General features: G+C 34.7%; 2 long non-coding RNA genes across 3 annotated transcripts; both read left to right on the plus strand.

The window, feature by feature from the left end:
- Positions 1–1997: 1997 nt before the first annotated feature.
- On the plus strand, positions 1998–11402 carry LOC128210200 (uncharacterized). 2 transcript variants are annotated; one of them, XR_008257117.1, is made up of 4 exons: positions 1998–2160; positions 10141–10235; positions 10984–11119; positions 11367–11402. It is a non-coding gene; the product is annotated as an uncharacterized LOC128210200 (long non-coding RNA). The 2 variants fall into 2 exon arrangements; XR_008257118.1 differs by lacking the exon at positions 11367–11402 and having other exon boundaries at positions 10129–10235; positions 10984–11217.
- Positions 11399–16990, plus strand: LOC128210199 (uncharacterized). Its single transcript, XR_008257116.1, has 4 exons — positions 11399–11470; positions 12521–12598; positions 13495–13601; positions 14922–16990. It is a non-coding gene; the product is annotated as an uncharacterized LOC128210199 (long non-coding RNA).
- Positions 16991–19993: the final 3003 nt, after the last annotated feature.

A 19993-nucleotide genomic window follows, 5' to 3' on the forward strand; every position in this document is an offset into this window, starting at 1 on the left:
GAGTATAGTGCACGCTTCCACAATGTATATGACTATAACAGAGGAGTTGAAGAAAATCTTCAAAATCTCTGGCTGTATACATTGCATAGAGAACAGAAGTGTTGAAGCACTCAACACCTCTGAAAATGAATAGAATATAGTGCACAGTCTATACTGGTATAGAATATAACGCCAATGTACGTACTGTCACGGTATATCGTGCATATCCATATAGTGTATAGGTCTATGCACTGCGTTGACATCTAAGATCTCAATCTCAACTTGGTCTAAGCATTCTAGATTTAATATTTTTTTCTAGATTCAAATAATTCACTGTTTAGAGTTCATAAAAATCAACAAAAATACCATTCATACACCTTTTCCTTATAACCGTAAAAACGCGTCAAAAGATGGTCATTTAGCCAGAGCTGCCGTAACATCCAACGACCACGAGGGGACCGCAAGCGAACGGACATGGGACCGTAAGCGAAAGAAACCGCTTGTAAACTTCTCAAGTTCAAAGCAACAAAATAATATGTGTCTTGCTACGCATTCATACTGTAACTGGTATCACGTGCTCTAAATTCATATGGATATATATAACGAGTGTTTCAAGTGAAGTCGTTTGCATGACGACGGCAACGATCCTTTGACATTACCTAAATGAAAATACTCTACCTTCGGGTATTCTTGGCTAGTGTTGGTTTTCTTTCCATTTCCATGCAAGGTAGAATATGTCCCTACTTGTGTGTCTTCTTCATCTGCCTTTGGTCTAAACTGAAAAGAAAAGAAACATGTCAAAAGAAATTTAAATATGTTACTTACATACTTCGTTGATAATTCCTTTATCTACTAAATGGTTTTTGAAGAACATAGGATCATGTTTAACGGGCAAGAGCAAAACGAGTTAGTGTTATCCTAGTTTTTGTTGACCAATGTCTTTTGAGTATTATTCAAATACTACATACAACGCTTGGTCAATGACGTTATATATGCTATATGCTATATATAACTATCGTCTCATGATCTGTTCTTTCCTTCAAAGTGTGCGCCTCATTTGGACCGACCACCAACATCACCACCTCCAAACATTCATCCAACGACCATGAAGACTCTTCCTCTGCGAGAAGGGCGAGGAAACAAATGGCTGACATATCAAAACATTTAAGAGGAAATCAGAGGTTGTATTTATTCAGTAATATCAAAGATGATTTTAGCAATATATACCTAAGATAACAATACAAGTACATTATCTGCCTATTCTTTTAAGGCAAAACATTTGTTCCGATATCCTTAGAAATTGAATATATATATATATATATATATATATATATATATATATATATATATATATATATATATATATATATATATATCTACTACAGATATTAAGGTGACCATATATATATATTAATCTAGGCATTATGGGGACCGCTGGATTAAGGCGACAAAAATTGGTCTCCTTAATATTTTCAGTCCAGATTTGATGTATCAAATGTCAATAAAAATGTCCATTGACAGTAAGTTGATAAGCTTGAATGTTTATTTACGAGATCATTTCATTGTTTTAAATATTATTCTCTTTTAATATTAAAAAAAATATTCTTAAACTTTTGTGTTAGTATATTTGTGTATCCATAAAAATAGCTATTAAGGCGACCAGGGAAAAAATCATAATTTTGGTCAAAAATAGCTATATACTAAGCATTTTTTATTTGTTTTACTTTATTTAAAGCTTATTGTATATTATCCCGAAGTTTCATTCCATAAAAAACAGAAATGAGGAAATTCGATATTTCGTGTACCATCAGCATCCAAATGTTCAGTACAGAAATTTAACTTTCCGGAATATAACGGAAATTTTCGGGTATCTCCGTGGTACCATCTCCGTGCAATTATGCAGTATGGCGTTCATCTCTTACAGAAAGAGAATGGTAACTTGGTAAGTGTTTTAAATACATATTCAACGTTTTTTCGTTTATTTTTATGACTTTTGTACAGTTGTATAAATCGTCCACCCTTTGGATGAAAAGCAAATGATTTATCCGGATTTTGTTCATCCGAAACTAAATCACTAGTATCAACATCCGGTGTAATTTTTGCTTGTATTTTGGAGAAACTCGATTGATTTCTAGCAAACTTGGTTTACCACTACTGTACATCGTCGCTTATTATTATTTGGTATGTTCCAATCTAAAAAGTGATTTGCTCCCATAACATCTCAGATTTTAATAAATAAAAGACGAAAGGATACAAATGCCTTACAGTTTGTTTGTCAATGTCATGTCATTAGTCATTCTCATCACCTTTGAATAGCAGAACAGAACGAACACTATCACCAATTCGTATTGTGGCTTTTTGCATGTGTCTTAAATTCTCATATTTGATAATAAATGCAACAATAAAATATTTCCCTTATTCTGCCACAGTTATGCACCAGTCAATTGTAACAATGGCGCCCAGGTCTTGTTTATACTGGGGATAGCAGGGGAAATGGGCCATGTTTTTACCTTCCAGGTGGACCGGCAGTGCTGAGTGAATGCGGTGTTATTGTTTTTGCGCTGATAACAGGGATTGGGCCTAACCTAGGATGTCCCCAGGGGCATTTGACGGGGATCTGGTCATTTCGTAACCTTACCATTTCGTAACTGCTGATCTTGGTTATTTCGTAACCATTCTGTTAGTCAATTCGTAACCGTCAAGTAATCAATTGCTCATATAATAACCACCATTTAACAAGGTGATAAATAGTACACTTAGCACCTCGTTAAGTGTATTGTTCGAACCTGGATGTATATGGCACAACAACCAAGACACCAATTGGGAGACATTACTCGAATTCTCACTAGTAACAAGCCAATAATTTATGTTACTCAATAGTTATTAGATATATATATATCATGCTAAAGTAGAAATGATTTGTTATACTACCAAAATATGTTAATTATTTTCTTACATTTTGCTTGCTTATAAACAATAATTAAAGACTGATCGCGATGTATTTTTGAGTAAAATTACGTTTACATAAATGATCATTCTTGACCTATTTCATTGACTATATTTGTTTGAATTGTTTAAAACGAACAAAATTTTGTTCTGTTTTTTTCTCAATTTATTCATATTCTGCATACTTTATATCCGAAACCGACAAAAAACAACCTTAAATTATTTGTTAGGCCAAATAAAAAAATACAGTACACTCCACGCGGAACTACCACTTTCCTCGGTGACTCGGAGGCGTTTTTAATTTATCGCGGATTTCCGCCGAGTACGCAACCTTTTTCCTCGCTAAATTTCGCCGAGTTGCACCGAGTTAATCGTTTTCTATGGAGGGTTTTATTGCCGGTAGCGCCGGTGATCGTATCGATTTATTGACCTAATCGCGGAACTCGGCGTTTTGTGCATAGCTACTACAGTACATTGCTCTGTTAAAACAGTATTAAATAATTAATTTTTAAAGTACAGTCAGTTTCTTTTTAAAAACAATTATTGTAAATTTCCATATCAATTTTCATTCGGTCTGTTTCAGGTTACCCGACCGACCCTATTTTTTCCCGCCGACCCTAACCTATTTTTCCCTGAAAAAAATGTGATTTGGGTACGAAAAGCATTTGTTACGAAATGTATGTACGTAAAGTTTACAATATTAGAGTTGGATTTTTTTAATGTATTTACCGTACTTCACCTTAGAGTTCGGACACCTTAAAATAATTAATTTTTCGCTCTACGAATTCATAGATAATAACCATTTTTACATTTTATTTACATGTATGGTAAACCTGCCTTTTTTCTTCATGTCTGCATTTTACCACTTATTAATTTATCCGTAGTTATCAATGGTTATTACGCCTATAAGTCACTGTAGCTCCTTCATCAAGATGGTTAAAATCCCATTCAACACCATTTTATACATGCATTGAAATGAATAAACACCTTTTATCGGCTTCAGATCAAACAGTCCCATTGTGTGACGTCACATAACTCAGTTATACCCACGAGGATCTCATGGAGAGCATGGATATTGTTATGCAGGATTAATGTGTCTGGTGTTTTTTTATTGTAACTTGAGTATTGCATTTATAACTTTAATTCATCACATTTAATAGTTACCTGTATCATTGAATGTGTTGACTTTATTGTTTTCATGCCAAGAAATCCTATCCAATTTTCAATTAAGAAGGAAACCCCTGTATGCCAGCATATACCTGGATTTTAGCAGCATATGCATTATGTTCTATTCAGTGGTTTTGTGCTAAGGGTTAAAGGACTGACTTGGTTCTCCATGAATTTTTTATCAGTTATCTGCTGTACAGCTAATTCATTTCATTTAATGGCCATTACGACCAGCATGAAATTCAGGGGAGCAATAATTTTGGTCATTTTTCGGAAAAATCTTTCTATAGTGCATGGTTCTTAGATTTAACGCTTCATCTCATTTTGTTGATTACGACACTTGTCAAAAATAAAAATAAAAATTCAATAATAGTTTATTATTAAGTATTGACATGATTTTCTTAACTATAAAAAGTATAATTATTAATTAACTAAGCTAAGCATTACATCTTTGATATTGTTTATGAACGATCTCCTTGATAACAATATTTAACTATCTAAACCACACTCTTGTTATTATGTTTAATTATGTTTAAAGATTGAAAACATCAAGTACAAATGTACTAACTATATTTCTTAGTTCCCCGACAGCTAAATATTTTCCTCACGCCGGCCAAATCCTAATAGCCTCTTATAGAACAATACCGTAATCAAGTCGTTTAATTTAACAACTTGAGTACGGTATTGTTCTATAAGAGGCTCTTAGGATTTGGCCGGCGTGAGGAAGTTTTTTGAAACAAATAGAATCACAAACTTTCACTTTCAGTCAAACTTATCAACTTCCGGCTCAAAATGTTATGACTCATGTATATTTAATAAAATGATACCGGGGAGTTGTTTATCTGTGGATGTCGAAAATCTGCTTAAAGGGACTATACTCCGTATGATAAAATAGCGGAAAAAAAGAGAAAATTTTCGAAAACTGACATAAACTTGGCATCGATGAGTACAATGCATTGAAACTTACTAACTGAAGAACCCAGTCTCCGACACAGTTTTTTTTTACATTTTGGTACTTTTTTTTACAATTATGATAAAGCGTAACACAGTCCATTAGATAATTGTCCTGAGATTCGTTACAGAAGAAAACTTTTTTGGTGCGAATCTGGTGTACAGTCCCTTTAAGGGTTCATTGTACTTTGCGCTCATTATAAATAGATAAATGAAGGGTCTTCGCATTGATACAAAAAGCTTAGTTCCTTCATTCACAGCAACATATAATTGATTAACGCAAGATTAGCAGCATCAGTAGAAGTTATAGGATAGTTAGTAGAAGGAATAGTAGTAGCTGTTGTTGTAGAAGTGGCAACAACAACAACAACAATTCAGCAGGAGCGGCAGTAGTTTAGGGGTATCATCATCATCATTATCATCATCATTATCATCATCATCATCATCATCATCATCGGTGGTGGTGGTGGTGGTGGTGGTTGTGGTGGTGCTGACGGTGGTGTTGTGGCGGTGGTGTTGACATTGGCAATAGCAGAAGCAGTATTGGCAGTATCAACAACAATAGCTGCAGCATTACCACCTGTATTACTAAGACTTAAGAGCACACATATTAAATGACCAACATAGTCGGTTCTGTTCGGTGGGGTTAAATACCTATTTACAGTAACGTTCTGAGTCATGTTATTATTTGGGGTGGGGGTGGGTCAATATTTTACAGAAAAGGAGTCACTCAAGGACAGCGACCATTGTTGTGAGTTTATGTCGGTCAAAACATGTTCTTTCACAGGTCACGGTATGAAGACAATGCCAGATGAACACAAAACTAAGCAATTTTTTTAGATTGAAACATTGCAAAAACAAATCCCAATCAGTTATACGAAAATGCATTTTAACCACCTCATGTGTTCATGATAATATGAACAAAATTGAAGTAAATTTAACATTCGGAGATTCAGTTTCGCCAATGTGATATATTTTTTCAAGTTTCGTTTATATTTCCCATTTTCCATGGTGTATACGTATACTTACGAACTCAATATTTTTTACAGTGAAATAAAAACAACAAAGCTTTAAAAATGAACAATAAGAGTGTGTGTTTTTGTTAAAAAATGTGAACCCAATAAATCTGACATTTTAAAATCAATATCCATACGTTTAGTAAAGCATACCCTTAAATATAATTCGACCTACGAGACGGCCAGATTCATATATAATGTAATATAGGTTACATTTTCATTCCAAATAAAACGGTTGGTTAAGCATACCATATTCATTAACATCTGTCATACACATGTATGTCTAAAACGATAATGTTACTCATTAAAAACATCATATTTTTGTTTAAGAATAAGTAAATAATAAGTTTTACTAAATTAAGTACTCTGTAATTTTAATTAATTGTAGTAAACACTTGATACTTCTTCACGTCTTTCTGGGCAAAATTAAATACATTCTTCCAAATCTTGACCCAAACCACAGCAACTCCCTAGATATGAAAACATGATTAAACACATGGTCAGATTCTCGGTCAATTAGGGGTTAATGTGTAGCTGAAATTGGCTCTTGTGTAGAAATGAAAAGTGGAAAAATTGGCTGGTATTTCTTGGCATGATTGATGTTTCAATGAGTATTACTGTACGATTATTGCTTCATAAAGTCTATATTAAAAGTGTGATACAAGTTTCAAAGTTAATTGGCGGATCGTTTTACAAACATGTCATGTCTGTGTTTTCTTAATCTCTGCATTGCCCTTGTTGTTTCTTTAATCCTCCATTGAATATATCACACATCCTTTTCACCAGGCAATAAATCGTTTAGGATGGGTAGTAACCAACTAACTTATCACAGTGATGTATACGGTTAGGTAATCTAGCCAGGCATTGTAACGATAAAGATCAATAATTTTTGTCTGTGAGACTTAGTAACTGTAAAAGTTCAGTCGATGTCCTTTGGGTGTCCGAAAATTAGGTACCTAAAATAAATTATTTTTGAAAATAATAATGGATGCCCGAATTTATAGAATGTCCGAACTCTTAAGGTGAATTACGTTTGTGCTTGTGTGGCAGGTATGTTTCAATTCTTGAACTATATTTTCTTGTCAGATACAAATGTGTCAGATACTGACTTTCGGATTGATATGTCAGACTTAAGTGTGCAATTTTGGCAATAAAACCTGCATGTTACTTAGTTCTTCAAACCTGAACCCCCAGGTCCTCTTGACAGCATTGAGGTTTCCTTGGCTAATGGCTTATATGGTAAATTTGCCGTCCCACTCTTCATGTAATTATGTTTCAAGGAGGTTAGTATTCTACAGAGGGTGATTGAAAGCAAACGGGTGCATAAAGAAAAGTAAAACCGTTCCTGGAAAGTCTCAAATAATAGCAGAGTGGTGTACCATAACTTAGTTGAAATCCAACCATCATTGTCAAAAGTATTTAACCAGACAAATAAAGAATGTTTCCTTTGAAGCATGTAACATGTTTAAAAACTACTGATAAACCTGAAAATTGATGACTTTTATTTTTGTTACTTTCTGAGTCAACAGTTACTGAAATCAATATATCAAAAAAAAAAAAAAAAAAAAAAAAAAAAAATATTCCGACCTACCTACCCTATTTTTTTAGCAGTGTTACCTGAAACACACCTATTTTTTATTTGGCCTTATTTCCAATAACAAGATACAAAATTAAACATATCGGCACATTCTTAATACAATAAGCATATAAAAAGCGCATAATCTCATTCGGCAAACTCACTACATTTTACAATACTTCTATGCAATTTAATAAAAAAGAAATTCTAAAGTAATATGGTCTATATATTTAAAAGTATTGGCTTAAGGTCACAATTCCTCTCAATGGTAGAACATCTATGAATTAAAAAATTATTACATTTAATATTCAGCCTGCTTATAATATTTCCTTCGCAACATAAAAAAATAGCTAGTGTGAATGTTTCTATTTGTCATAGTTTCAGAGTTTATTGGCAAATCGCACTACACTATTAGGAATAAAGAAGGAATACAACTACTAGATTTAACTTTGTTTATGTTGTTATTTTTATGTTTTATACTTACAGTAAACTTATTTTGTAAATTCAAATGGTATTAAATTAATTCCTCATAATTATAGGAGTCAACGGTTAAGATATGACCATTCGATTTCTTAACGGTTACGAATTGACTAACACAATGGTTACGAAATGACCAACAATGAGCGGTTACGAAATGATCATAATTCATTTGACAGGGCTTTTACCAGCTGTTTGTCTGTGCAGAGCGGGAATTTTACCTGGGATTAGCTGGACCGAAAGTCAAAGTCCCCGCTATTAGCAGGACCTTGGGGGCCCATGCTGCAATTGATTGTTGCATTATTTGGATTTTTTCTTAACTTTACGACACGCCCCCCTACAGTATTTTATAGTCAAGTTTAGTAATATTTTTTTACAGAAATTGGATAACTTAACAAGTAAAGTAAACTGTACTGAGCTTTTAAACAAACCTACATACTTATAAATCAAAATTGATATTTTAGGGTCTACACTGAATAAACCCAAAATGTTAGTTTTGATTTGCTAAATTCGAACAGTATTTAGTCAATCCACACAAAATTTACAGGATCATCAGATAACAAATTTTCTAAAAATTCTCCGTTTGCCAAATAGGGAAGACAGGATTAAGTGGGATTAAAAGGTTGCTATCTGTGACCAAAAAAATACTGTTCAAAATTGTGAGTATTCATTTATCTTTCGTTCAGTAAAGAGCATGCAATGGCATAGTGGTTGGATTAGATAATCTGACAGCGGTGCTGGACGTCAGGAGTTCAAATATTGTTGTGAGTTCAATGTACCAAAAGAATACCTTTGGAATACACTACCGGGTATTATCTATAAAAATGGCAGAGCAAATTGCCCATATTGTAGTAATGTCTTAGATCCAGCTTGGATAACTTGGACACAGTAAGCGGTTCACACCCAGGGAAATTCTCAGATAAAACAGCGCCTATAAACTTGAACATTACATTTTTCATTGAGACAATTAAAGAAAAAACATTATTGCTGATCTTCTGAAAACAAATCCTCTAACATTCAAATATTTAATTTGATGGATGAACTAAGGTTTATATTGATAAGAGATTGCTTCAGTTGGATTTAAACTAATCACCAACAAAAATATATGCATTTAAATCACACAATGTAAACAACTGCGCCACAGATCTTATCTGTATGTTTTGGGTTTTTAAAATTTAGCAGTTAAATATAGATTAGCATACTGGTAGGTCTGGTTGGTCTGTTGCTTTAGTTGCTAAGTAAACATGATGTCAGTGATTTCATCACTATTTCTATTAAAATATCAGTTTTCCTCTTCAGGGCTTCTCACATTTGCACCATTTTTTTACCATTTGAATCATAAAAAGATAACAAACACATGAACTTAACACTTTGTGAATATTTAAGGAATGTAAGGGGTCAGATTTCAGATTGCTCATTATTGCTGGAACACTAAATACTTTATTTGATTGTGTACACTGCACTTTCTTGTTAAGCATTCATCCAAATCATTTGGGTAAATTTTGGCAGAAAAACTGCTTTTGGATTTATACTGGTCATCAAAACCGGCACTGACAAAACATAAGACGTGTTTAATTAATGTGCGGGAAAGAGGTTTAAAGGTGTCGGCCCACAACGAAAGGCTTGCGGGTTGCAGTACCCCTTTAAGTAGTTCTTGAAAAAAATGATTCTCTGAGGTAGCATTTGATTATGTGTACATTGTATTCTTGTATGTATTTTCAAGTTAACACATGATTTATATAAGGTTTGTATAATTTTAGTTTTATTTAAGTTTTAAAATTTTGATATTTTTTTTAAGATTTGCCTGCCCCTGTCTGAACACTTAAATTCTTGGTCTTTGGTCTATTGTCTGCAACTTCAAAACACACTTTTTGGAACAGGACACATTTTCCTGATCTTTTATCCAGTTTGACTGCAATATAAGTTGTATTTATCAATAATTTAAGTAAAAAATGACATTTATATTTCCATAATTACCTGGTAGTTATTTGTAAATTTGTTTTAATTCATGGATAGGTTTATTGCGAGTGTCATGGAAAGCTGGAACTTTTCAGTACACAACATGCAAACTGAGAATGAACTGTGTGTGCCGGCTTTGTGAACAAAAACGCAAGGCGGCTATGGTAAGTTGCGTCAAGATATCCTTGGGACCCCCCCCCCCCCCTGGACACGCAATACAATTCGTGTTTCGCTGATCTGTTGGCTGGGATCAGATCATCCATTTAGGGATTTAGATATGTTACCCCAGCCACCAGGCTGAATGTTTAACCGTCACCAGACACTCTGCCATGAATGTGAGAGAGTTTAAAGCTATTTCTTATTTTCCTGTGTAACTATATTGATGTTTGATTAAATTTACGCCGTCGTGTTACTGAGTAACAATTTGAAATTGGGCCAAAATCATCAAGCTAGAGCTTTGCATAATCTTTTTCAAACTTCTGGGAGATTTCTGCCCTTGAAAGTATTTGCTCGCAGCCCGCCTCAAAGTTACACTTCGTTCAGTATTTAAAGCTTTCGGATACACTTTTTTGTTAATTTGAGATCTTAATGACGCTACATTGTACTTCTAAGTAAATAGATGCTCAAAGTAACAAGATGCTCTGGGTGTTCACTGGGTGACAAAGGCTACCCAGTATTGGTTGTTTCTTTTTTCTGAAAAGATGTTTCTAGTGAATTGCCAAGTTGCAGTGGTTTTGACGCCACAGAACCAGCACAGCTCCATGACAGATATATATGTTTTCGTCATTGATGTCAGTACTGCTGTATTGGTGGCCTCACAATTTCTGTGTGGAAATGTCATCTGATACACTCATAACGGCGTATTTCTAGCATAGCTTTCATAAGTGCATGGCCATTCTCTGTCATTTTCAGATACACTGTGTTGTGTGTGGATAAGAAATGCAGAGTGGTACCACCAATTACCTAAGCCACCATTCCCCTAACAGACAAAAGGCTCATGGGGACAGTTCCTGCAGTTTACAGCAAATTGTAGCCCTACAAACTTCAGGTAAGTGATAAATCTGGGCTTCAAGATATCTCTGTACTCACTTTAAGTTTATACTTCATTTGAACAAAACTTACAATTTCAGCATCAAAATCCAGGTTTAGATCCCAGACCGAACCTTGTCTCCTTTATTAAACTTCATTTCAGATAATCTATAAGCCACATACATGTTCACTACTTATGGCGGATAAGAACTTTCGCAAATTGATTATAAATGCGTTTTTCCCAGATATACACCCTCCTCTTGCAGATACTGCCAAGCTTGGGTGCACTGGGCCGGTTATCCAGCAGTGTGGAATCAACATCTCCAGCTGAACTTGGGCCGGGAATTATATAAGAATCCTTAGCAGCATGGTGAGCTTTTGTGTATTTATTTCCAGGCTCGTATACCCGTCCAGACTTCTGTGTTTAAGCTTTCCTTTCGTCATTTTTTTAAATAAGGTATCTCAAGTCTTTCAATGAAATCACAACTTTAGAGGCTAGATTTAAATTAAGGAACCATTATGTGTAGAAAGCCTTTTGGGTGATTTAAAATCAAATTAGTAAACAGGATTCTCATGGTTCATGGTTTATAATTGGCCTTGTGGACCTTTCATTCTTTACTTTGGTAAGAGCCGCTTAGGTATGTAAGAAGGGGGGAGGGGGGGGGGGGTACAGATGTGATAGTAAACAGTGTTTAATAAGGTATATTTGTTTTTATTTTATCACCATTTTGAAGGTAATGATTGTGTTATCAGGGATAAGTAACAAGTTTAACATAAACACTGTAACATGTTCTTTATTTCAAATAAAGCTATAAATTATCTCTGGAGAATTTAGTCTGATCTCCATTTCTCAGAAAATGTAGCTGTCTAAGTGCCTATTCCATCAATGAGTATCACTGTCTTTAAATTGCTGTTGTGGTACAGTTTAAATGGCAAAAGTTTTATGGCCCTGCTTGTTTGCAACTCCTCATTCATTTTTGTACAGCGAGAAAAGTAAGGGAATTCTAGAGATTTACTAGAATTATGGATTGTTTTTACTAGAATTATGAATTGTTTTTCTTGAGTTACACAGTACATAAGGAGGAATTAGTGTGTACACAACTCCTCATTTTATTCCTGTTTATTATTTATATATGTAACATAGATGTGTACAAGACCTACGGTACTGTAGAAACATGACATAAAAGAGCTCACTTTGATTAATTTCCTCAAAAAAAGATATCTTTACTGTTAAAGTAAGAACTTCTACTGCATAGTAAGTAATGTCTTCTGCTCATCTTTATGACATCATTACATGGAATGATGTCAACTTCCCAAGACACATTTCCACATGGCGCAGCTCATTTATATATATTGCTGATGGATTGTTTAGAATGGGACAGTTTTAATTGGACATAATGTTTTAATCGCCATTTTACAGAGTGCCAGCCAGTCATTGCTGTTCTTTGCATTGCTGAGGAGGACAGTCCTGCCAACATAACAGTTTGTTCAATAACAGGTAAAAAACTGGTCTCACTTTACATTTTCAACCACTGTTCGATCGTAACAATTATCAAAGAACCGGCTAGTCTCAATCATGAAGCCGCTCTAATTAGAGTCAATGAACGATATAGATCTGGATACAAGCGTCTAGATGATCGAGACTAAATTGGCAACATGAGAACATTTATTTCCTTTCCTGATTTTTGAAAATTACATGAACAAATGACAATTCTACTACCATTTAAAGCTTGATTAATTTTCGGACAAATGTGTTTGTTTTAATTTGCCTTCCGCTTAAAGTAAACGTATGTATACTGGGCAAGAAGTGCTGAATTTCATCGTGAATCACAGTGATTATCCAAAGTTTGAATTTGGTTCGGACATGTTTGACGGGAATTCAAAGACATTTTTTGTCAGCCGTCTTATATCACAGGTTTCCATGCATTTTGCATACATTGGTTCATTCCAAGATAAAAATTATAACCTTTTTCAAAACGTTCAATCTGTGAGAGTGCAGCTTTAATAGACCTGTAAAGACTTGTCGATGTGAAACTTAACTCTCAATCAAACTATGGTAAAAGATCAAATGCGGGGCTCCGTGTGTGGCATAGACTGCTAATTTTTATTTAATATGATGAAGAGCTAGTTAAGTTATCTTTTTTAAAAGTCTTCATTTGAAGCAAAAAATGTTTCAATACCCTGTATGAATTTTCTTCACCGGATATTGATTCATAAAAATCATTGCTCCAGGGTGCGGAGTTACTTTTTGTTATATGTCTATATGGAAAAATCTTCTCCTCAGAAGTCAACTTTGTTCCCCAATGTGCAAGGCACAATCGGTGAAAATAATTTCAGTAAAAGTCACTGATTATTATTATTGTGATTATTATTAATAAACTTTTACTATTTCAGGAGACAAACAGAAACACAGAGGTGCTATACATTCCGATGGAAAATACAACAAAAGCATCTCCCATCATTTTGGCGTGGCTCAGATCAAGAGGAGAATTTTAAGAAAGGTAATAACTGAGCAACTAAGAACATGCACGTTGCACTGGTCAGAGTGTAAGATCCATCTCGCTTCATAAGAATTGATAATCATCAATGTATTAAATCAAGAAATTGAAATCAAGAAATTGAAACGTAAGTGTCTTGTCTTTTGCAGTGTTTTTGAAATAGAATATAATTTAAAAAAAAAAAAAAATATTTTTTAATATGATTGTAAATGTGTGATGTTTTCTTCCGATCATTCTCTCTCAAAAACCAGATACAAAAAACATATTTGTAGATTTTTATACGCCCGAAGGGTCGTATTATGTTATGGCCTCCATCGTCTGTCCGTCTGTCTGTCTGTCCGTCCGTCTGTCCGTCCGTTAGCAATTCCGTGTCCGGGCCATAACTTGGTAACTAATAAAGCAATTTTCAAATAACTTTATACAAATCATCACTACATTAAAAGGATGTGTCGCGCGCAATTTCCAGGTCCATACCTGAAAGACTAGAATCACCATGGGGGGGGCGTTAGCAATTCTGTGTCTGGGCCACATCTTTGTTACTCGTCCGTTAGCAATTCCGTGTCCGGGCCATAACTTGGTAACTAATAAAGCGATTTTCAAATAACTGTATACAAATCATCACTACATTAAAAGGACCTCGAGCCGAATCTTCTTCGGGCGTATAATGCTCCGTTTCGCGGTGCTCTTGTTTTGTTTTACTTGTAAATATAGTTTTAAGTTTGTATTTTAGGCAAAGCCTTTTATTCTGCTCAATACAAACTTAAATATTGTAAGAGTTATGGCCCTTTGTAATTTTTAAACAAATACATTTTATTTCATGTTTTTGTAAGCCCATTATTTAGGGACTTTTAATATTTTCACCAGCAGCATTATAAAGTCAGACCAAAAGTGTCCAGTTAGTGTCCAAACAATAACTAAGTTAGAATCCTTTCTCAAATCAGGTGAGCGATATAGGGCCATCTCTGTGTTTGTCTGACAAAAAAACAATAATCAATCTTTGAGTTAAATTGACAAAATATTGTTGTAGAATGGTTTGTGAAGACATACTATTGGATTACTTTTGTGTCAATAGGATTAAGGTTTCTGCACATAAAAATTATTTAGAATAGCATTTGGGTCAGTCGGTTCACGTTCAATATTACTGATAGTATAAGTGGAAGCAGTGACTTAAAATTAATTACCAAACAGTTTCTGCTCAATTGCTTTGAGTTAACATACGAGTTATGAAACTTGGAATACTAGTTCTTGGTGGCATAAATGAAAGACCTTGTTTTGTCACATTGACTTGTAATCAAGCACTAACTTCCTCTAAAACAATTTCAGGTGATGGTTGGGCACACACAAGAAGACATAGATCACATGTGTCCAGGCATATGAGTAGACAGGAGTTTCACACTCTGCCAAACTTACTTCATCAGAGGAGCAGAAAGCTTCTCAAGATCCCGCACTGCACACTTAGATATAGTCTTTGACTACAACAAGGGGATGAAAGTACAGAGAGGTCCAATTGAAATCAATTCTGTGCTGCGTCATTTCTTCATTCTGGAAGTCGATGGACATGATTTATCATGGCATCAGGTGTGCAGTTTGTCGACTATCAGCAGTCTTGTTCACCAGTTGTGCAACTTGAGCTGGTAGCTTTATTGCTTGAAGCCACAGCATAAGAGGGGGAAGGTGCAGGCTCATCAAAAAGTCTCAAAAGTTGAAACTAGGAAAAGAAGTTTGTCAAGAGTGTGAATATTTGCTTTGAAAACCATCGTTACGATGATTTGGTTTCCTTTGAAACTTGATACATACTATGTGTATGTTGAATGAATTGAGATGCTTAAATAAAGAACCGCTATTCAAATATCAGGAAACTGCATTTTTCATACTAAAGGGTAAATGATGTCGCCATTTCCTGTATGTATTTAAATGAGATATGTTTCCACAATTAATATTTTTAGGGAATTTTTCTCATCCTAATGAATGAGATTAAATTGTACAGCGTTATATGAGCTTAATATGTGTTTTCTGTTTCTTTAAAATTGGTGAAAAATTGTCAGAAGATAATTAGACCATTATCCATTACTGCAATCATACAATCAAATATACAGGGACAAACCCACTGGGCATATAATATAATTAAACCCTGTTCAGGGGCACGAGGCAAACAGAGTTACTTTCAAACGTTAAAGCTGCACTCTCACATTTTGGACGTTTTGACAACTTTTCTCATTTTATGTCTTGGATTGGAACCATCCAATTTTTGCGAAAAATTAAATGGCAGATTTTTCTATTTAAGTTAAAACATTGATGTTTTATGCACTTTTCTTAAACCGTTAGTAACATTAATTTTTGAACGGAAATATGAAATCTGTGATCTGATCTTTTGTCAGCAATCTTTTATCATTGGTTTGCAGATACATGTAATTACGCAAAAAATTGCTCATTCAAAAACAAAAAAAGTTGTGAAAACGGTATATCTGTGGGAGTGCAGCTCTAAATGTTTAATTTCTTGATTTTACTACTGTATTAGAAATTACAGGGGTTGGGGCATATTTTTAGTGTTTTTATTGCTTTTTATGATTCATACAGTCATACTTTATTCCTCAGGGCATAACTTACAAATAGACAAAACTGGAAAATGGTCGTTTCAAAAGGCCAAAGATAATGCAAGTTGAACAATCATATTGTTCATGGCTTGTATTTTTGGTATATTTTGTTGCATATGCTATAGAAAAGTTGAAAGTTAAAAATAAATTGATAGTTGAAATGATGGCTTTGAATGGTATTGTCAGATGAGAAAAGGCACTTTTAAGAAATAGGTATAATGGTACTTTATTTATTTTGATCAATTTTAGATATTGTATGAAAATTATTATCTTATTTAGTACATGAGACCTTTTAAACAGTTATTGACAATATAACAATGTGTATATGAAGCTTTAGATCAACACTTAAAGCTGCACTCTTACAGATTGTCAGTTAAGACACAAAATTGTCTCAAAATCTGCTGATTTGGTTATCATTCCTTTAATTCAGTCATATTAGATAATTCACAATAGAACCCATCAGAAATGTAAAAGTGCCGAAAATTTCATTTACATTAAATTGTTCGTAATGCTTTTAGCCATAAAACATCATTTTTTTAACATAAATATGATAAACTGCTATCTGATCTTTTTTCAGCATTCTTATATCACTTAAAATTGGGTCTAGACATTTATGCAAAAAAATTGTCCATTTATAGACAAACAATAAAAGAGTACCGGTAGTCAAAACGATCAATCGGTGAGATTGCAGCTTTAAATACACCTTTTAAGACCACTGTAAAATTCCAATGGTTTGCCTAAATCGTTAAAGCTAGCATACTGTTTAATTAACAACCATACTTATTGTTTAAAAGTGTCATGATATCTTTGTACACTGTTTTTTATATAATTCATTAAAGAAGTCAAAACAAATTTGTTTATCTTGTAAATTGTTTTCTATTATTTAAATGACCCAGACAAAAATGGGAACGTCAGTGCTAGTTCTTTTACTATTAACATCCCATGAAGTTTCTATTGGTGTAGCAGCAAGGAGGTGTTATATTAAGGATGCATCATTTAAACCAAATTATACATTTATATGCACAACATACAGGCGTGTAGCCGCCTATACATGAATACGCGGCTGAATCCACATGATTCTGACAAAAAAATCAACCAAAGTTGCAGTATGCGAACTTGACTACATGAATCTAAAACTGGTTATTTTCCAGTACTAAATAATGCACATCGGAACGCCCAGAATGCACTAGATTGCACCATGGTTTTCAAAATTTTCAAGTTTGCCCCGAACCCCCACCACATTTATGAATCCTCATGAATAGAGGGGTAGCTACGCCCCTGACATAATTGAAACCACAGTGTGGCTAAACAACACTTGTCTGTTTATCCTACGCAGTGATCTCCCATGGAAATGCAATCGTCAAAGAATCTGAAGGGGATGTTTATATGGACTACATTTGAAATACACCAAGTGTTTAAAAAAGTTGATTTCAGTCACGAAGAGAATCAACCATACCCCACACTTGTTGGAGTAAGATGAAATGTCCACTTTCCGCGAGAAAGAAAGTACATTGAAAATGTTCATTTGATTCAAGTGACTATTTTTTATAAATATGTTACAATACATAAAATACGTTATTTTTTATAATTGTTTACCCATGTTGAATTTTATTTGGCAAATTTATAAGAGATTTATATACAAGGGCATAGCCAGAAGTTCGTGGAAAAGCTTGATAAAATGAAAACAATATGCAGCATATCTTTTAAACTTTCATACAATAATAATCAGGTAATTTGAAATTAAGAATGCGAGATTCATCGTAAAGCATGTTATAACGACAACGTAGTGATCACTATGGAAACAGGTGGTCGCGCATTCCTCCGCAGTTGCTAAAATAACCCATGACAATATCTTGTTTTGTTGACCACTCACATTGAAACCAATAAAACGGCGCGAAGGTTTGCACATTTGACGTGACGTTAATAACGTGTGATGAAGTGAAGTTTTAAGTCAGTGCGTTTGTTTGTTTATTTCAAAGGAAACATTTTAGCTTGAACGGAATAGTTAAATTTTGTTTAAAATGACGCCAGAAGACAGATTGATAAAACGGGCAGTGATACAGTTCTGTGTAAACCTAGGGAAAACTCCATCGCAAACACTTAAACTGATGAATGAAGCATCGAGTGAAACTCAAGTGAAGCGAATGCTCGTTTACAAGTGGCACAAGCGGTTCAGTGAGGGGCGGGAAAGCATTTGTGACGACGTGAGGTCTGGGCGACCGGTTTCACAAACTACAGTGTGTGACGTCGAGGCCGTAAAAAACATCGTTGACGCTGATTGTCGAGTCACTCTTTATGAAATATGCAAGATGTTGGACATGAGTTATGGGTCGGTACGGAGGATAATGAAAGACAGTTTGAAAATGAGTCGAGTGAGTGCGCGTTGGGTTCCACGGCTGCTGACAGAAGATGAGATGAGCAAAAGAGTACGGGAATCACGCCGATCCTTAGCTCGGTACTAAAAGGAAGGAAACCGTTTTCTTGAGAAGATAGTCACTTGCGATGAAACCTGACTGTTTTATTTCGACCCTGAGACAAAACAGCAAAGCAGTCAATGGAAGACTACCAGTTCCCCGCCTCCGAAGAAGGCACGACCATCCTGCTCGATAGGAAAGTATATGTTCATTTTCTTTTTTGATGTGCACGGTGTTATCCTACTCCATGCAGTTCCGCAGAGCCAATCTGTGACGGGTGCTTCCTACTAAAAGGTAAAGTGATATATAACAAAATTCATTTTTATCAATATTTAGGAGTTGATAAAATCTGTAAAAACAATGTTTTAAAAAGTTTATGATTAAAAATATGGGATTGAATAAGTGTTAGTTTTAATTATATTTGATGAAGTACGCAAAACGCGACAAATGTTATAAGCCTCAGTTATGTTCTTCATTTAAGGTTTTGAGGCGTGACTTGTAGAGGGCGATGGCATTTAAGAGACCACTGGCGTTGCATGATGGGTGGATTCTTCACCAGGAAAATGCATCAGCACATAGATCGGAGGAGGCACCGACTACCGCGACAATCCAGCTTGAAGCGGAGATCCTTCCCCACCCCCTTTATTCGCCAGACCTACCACCATGCGATTTTGCCTTATTTCCGAAACTTAAATGTGAACTAAAGGTAAACGCTTCAATGACTTTCAGGCACTACAGAGTGAAGCTCAGACACGCCTGTATTTTTACAAGTCAGAGTGGTTCAGTGACATTTAGCGGCAGTGGATAGCGAGACTTCGACGTTGTATTGCGGCGAACGGCTCTTACTTTGATAAGTTATGACGTTGACGTCAGATTCTGACGTTTGAACTGCGCGGGCTATACTGATCTCATGTTAATGAAAAAGCTGTAGTTTCCTTTATATTTTATGTATCAGTTTGAAGTTTTCTATGTCATTTACAGCTGAAATAGATTTTATAGCGAGCGTTGAAAAATATTAAAATGTGTTGATTGTATTAAGGAATTCCACGAACTTCTGGCTATACCCTCGTATTAAGAAACTCGGAAAGTATGTGAATGGTTTGGACCGGCTTCCTCAGCCGCTAAAGAGGATATGATTATGAAGCGTTAAGGGTTTTAAAAATGCATCTTTTACTTGGATTTTATAGATTGTTATTACGAAATAAAGTATGGCGTATCAAACGAAGTGTTAAAGCTAAGCTATTGATGGCTGAAACCCTTCAATAAATGTTGATATGTGCTAACATATAGTCTTTGAAGTCCAATATTTGGAAATGCGTTACTAACCCGATTCAACAAAAGGCTGTTGCACAATCAGTTGATTGACATAATCACGTGATAAACCAAT

Source organism: Mya arenaria, chromosome 12 (genome assembly GCF_026914265.1).
Source record: "Mya arenaria isolate MELC-2E11 chromosome 12, ASM2691426v1".
In the NCBI taxonomy this organism is placed as follows: domain Eukaryota; kingdom Metazoa; phylum Mollusca; class Bivalvia; order Myida; family Myidae; genus Mya; species Mya arenaria.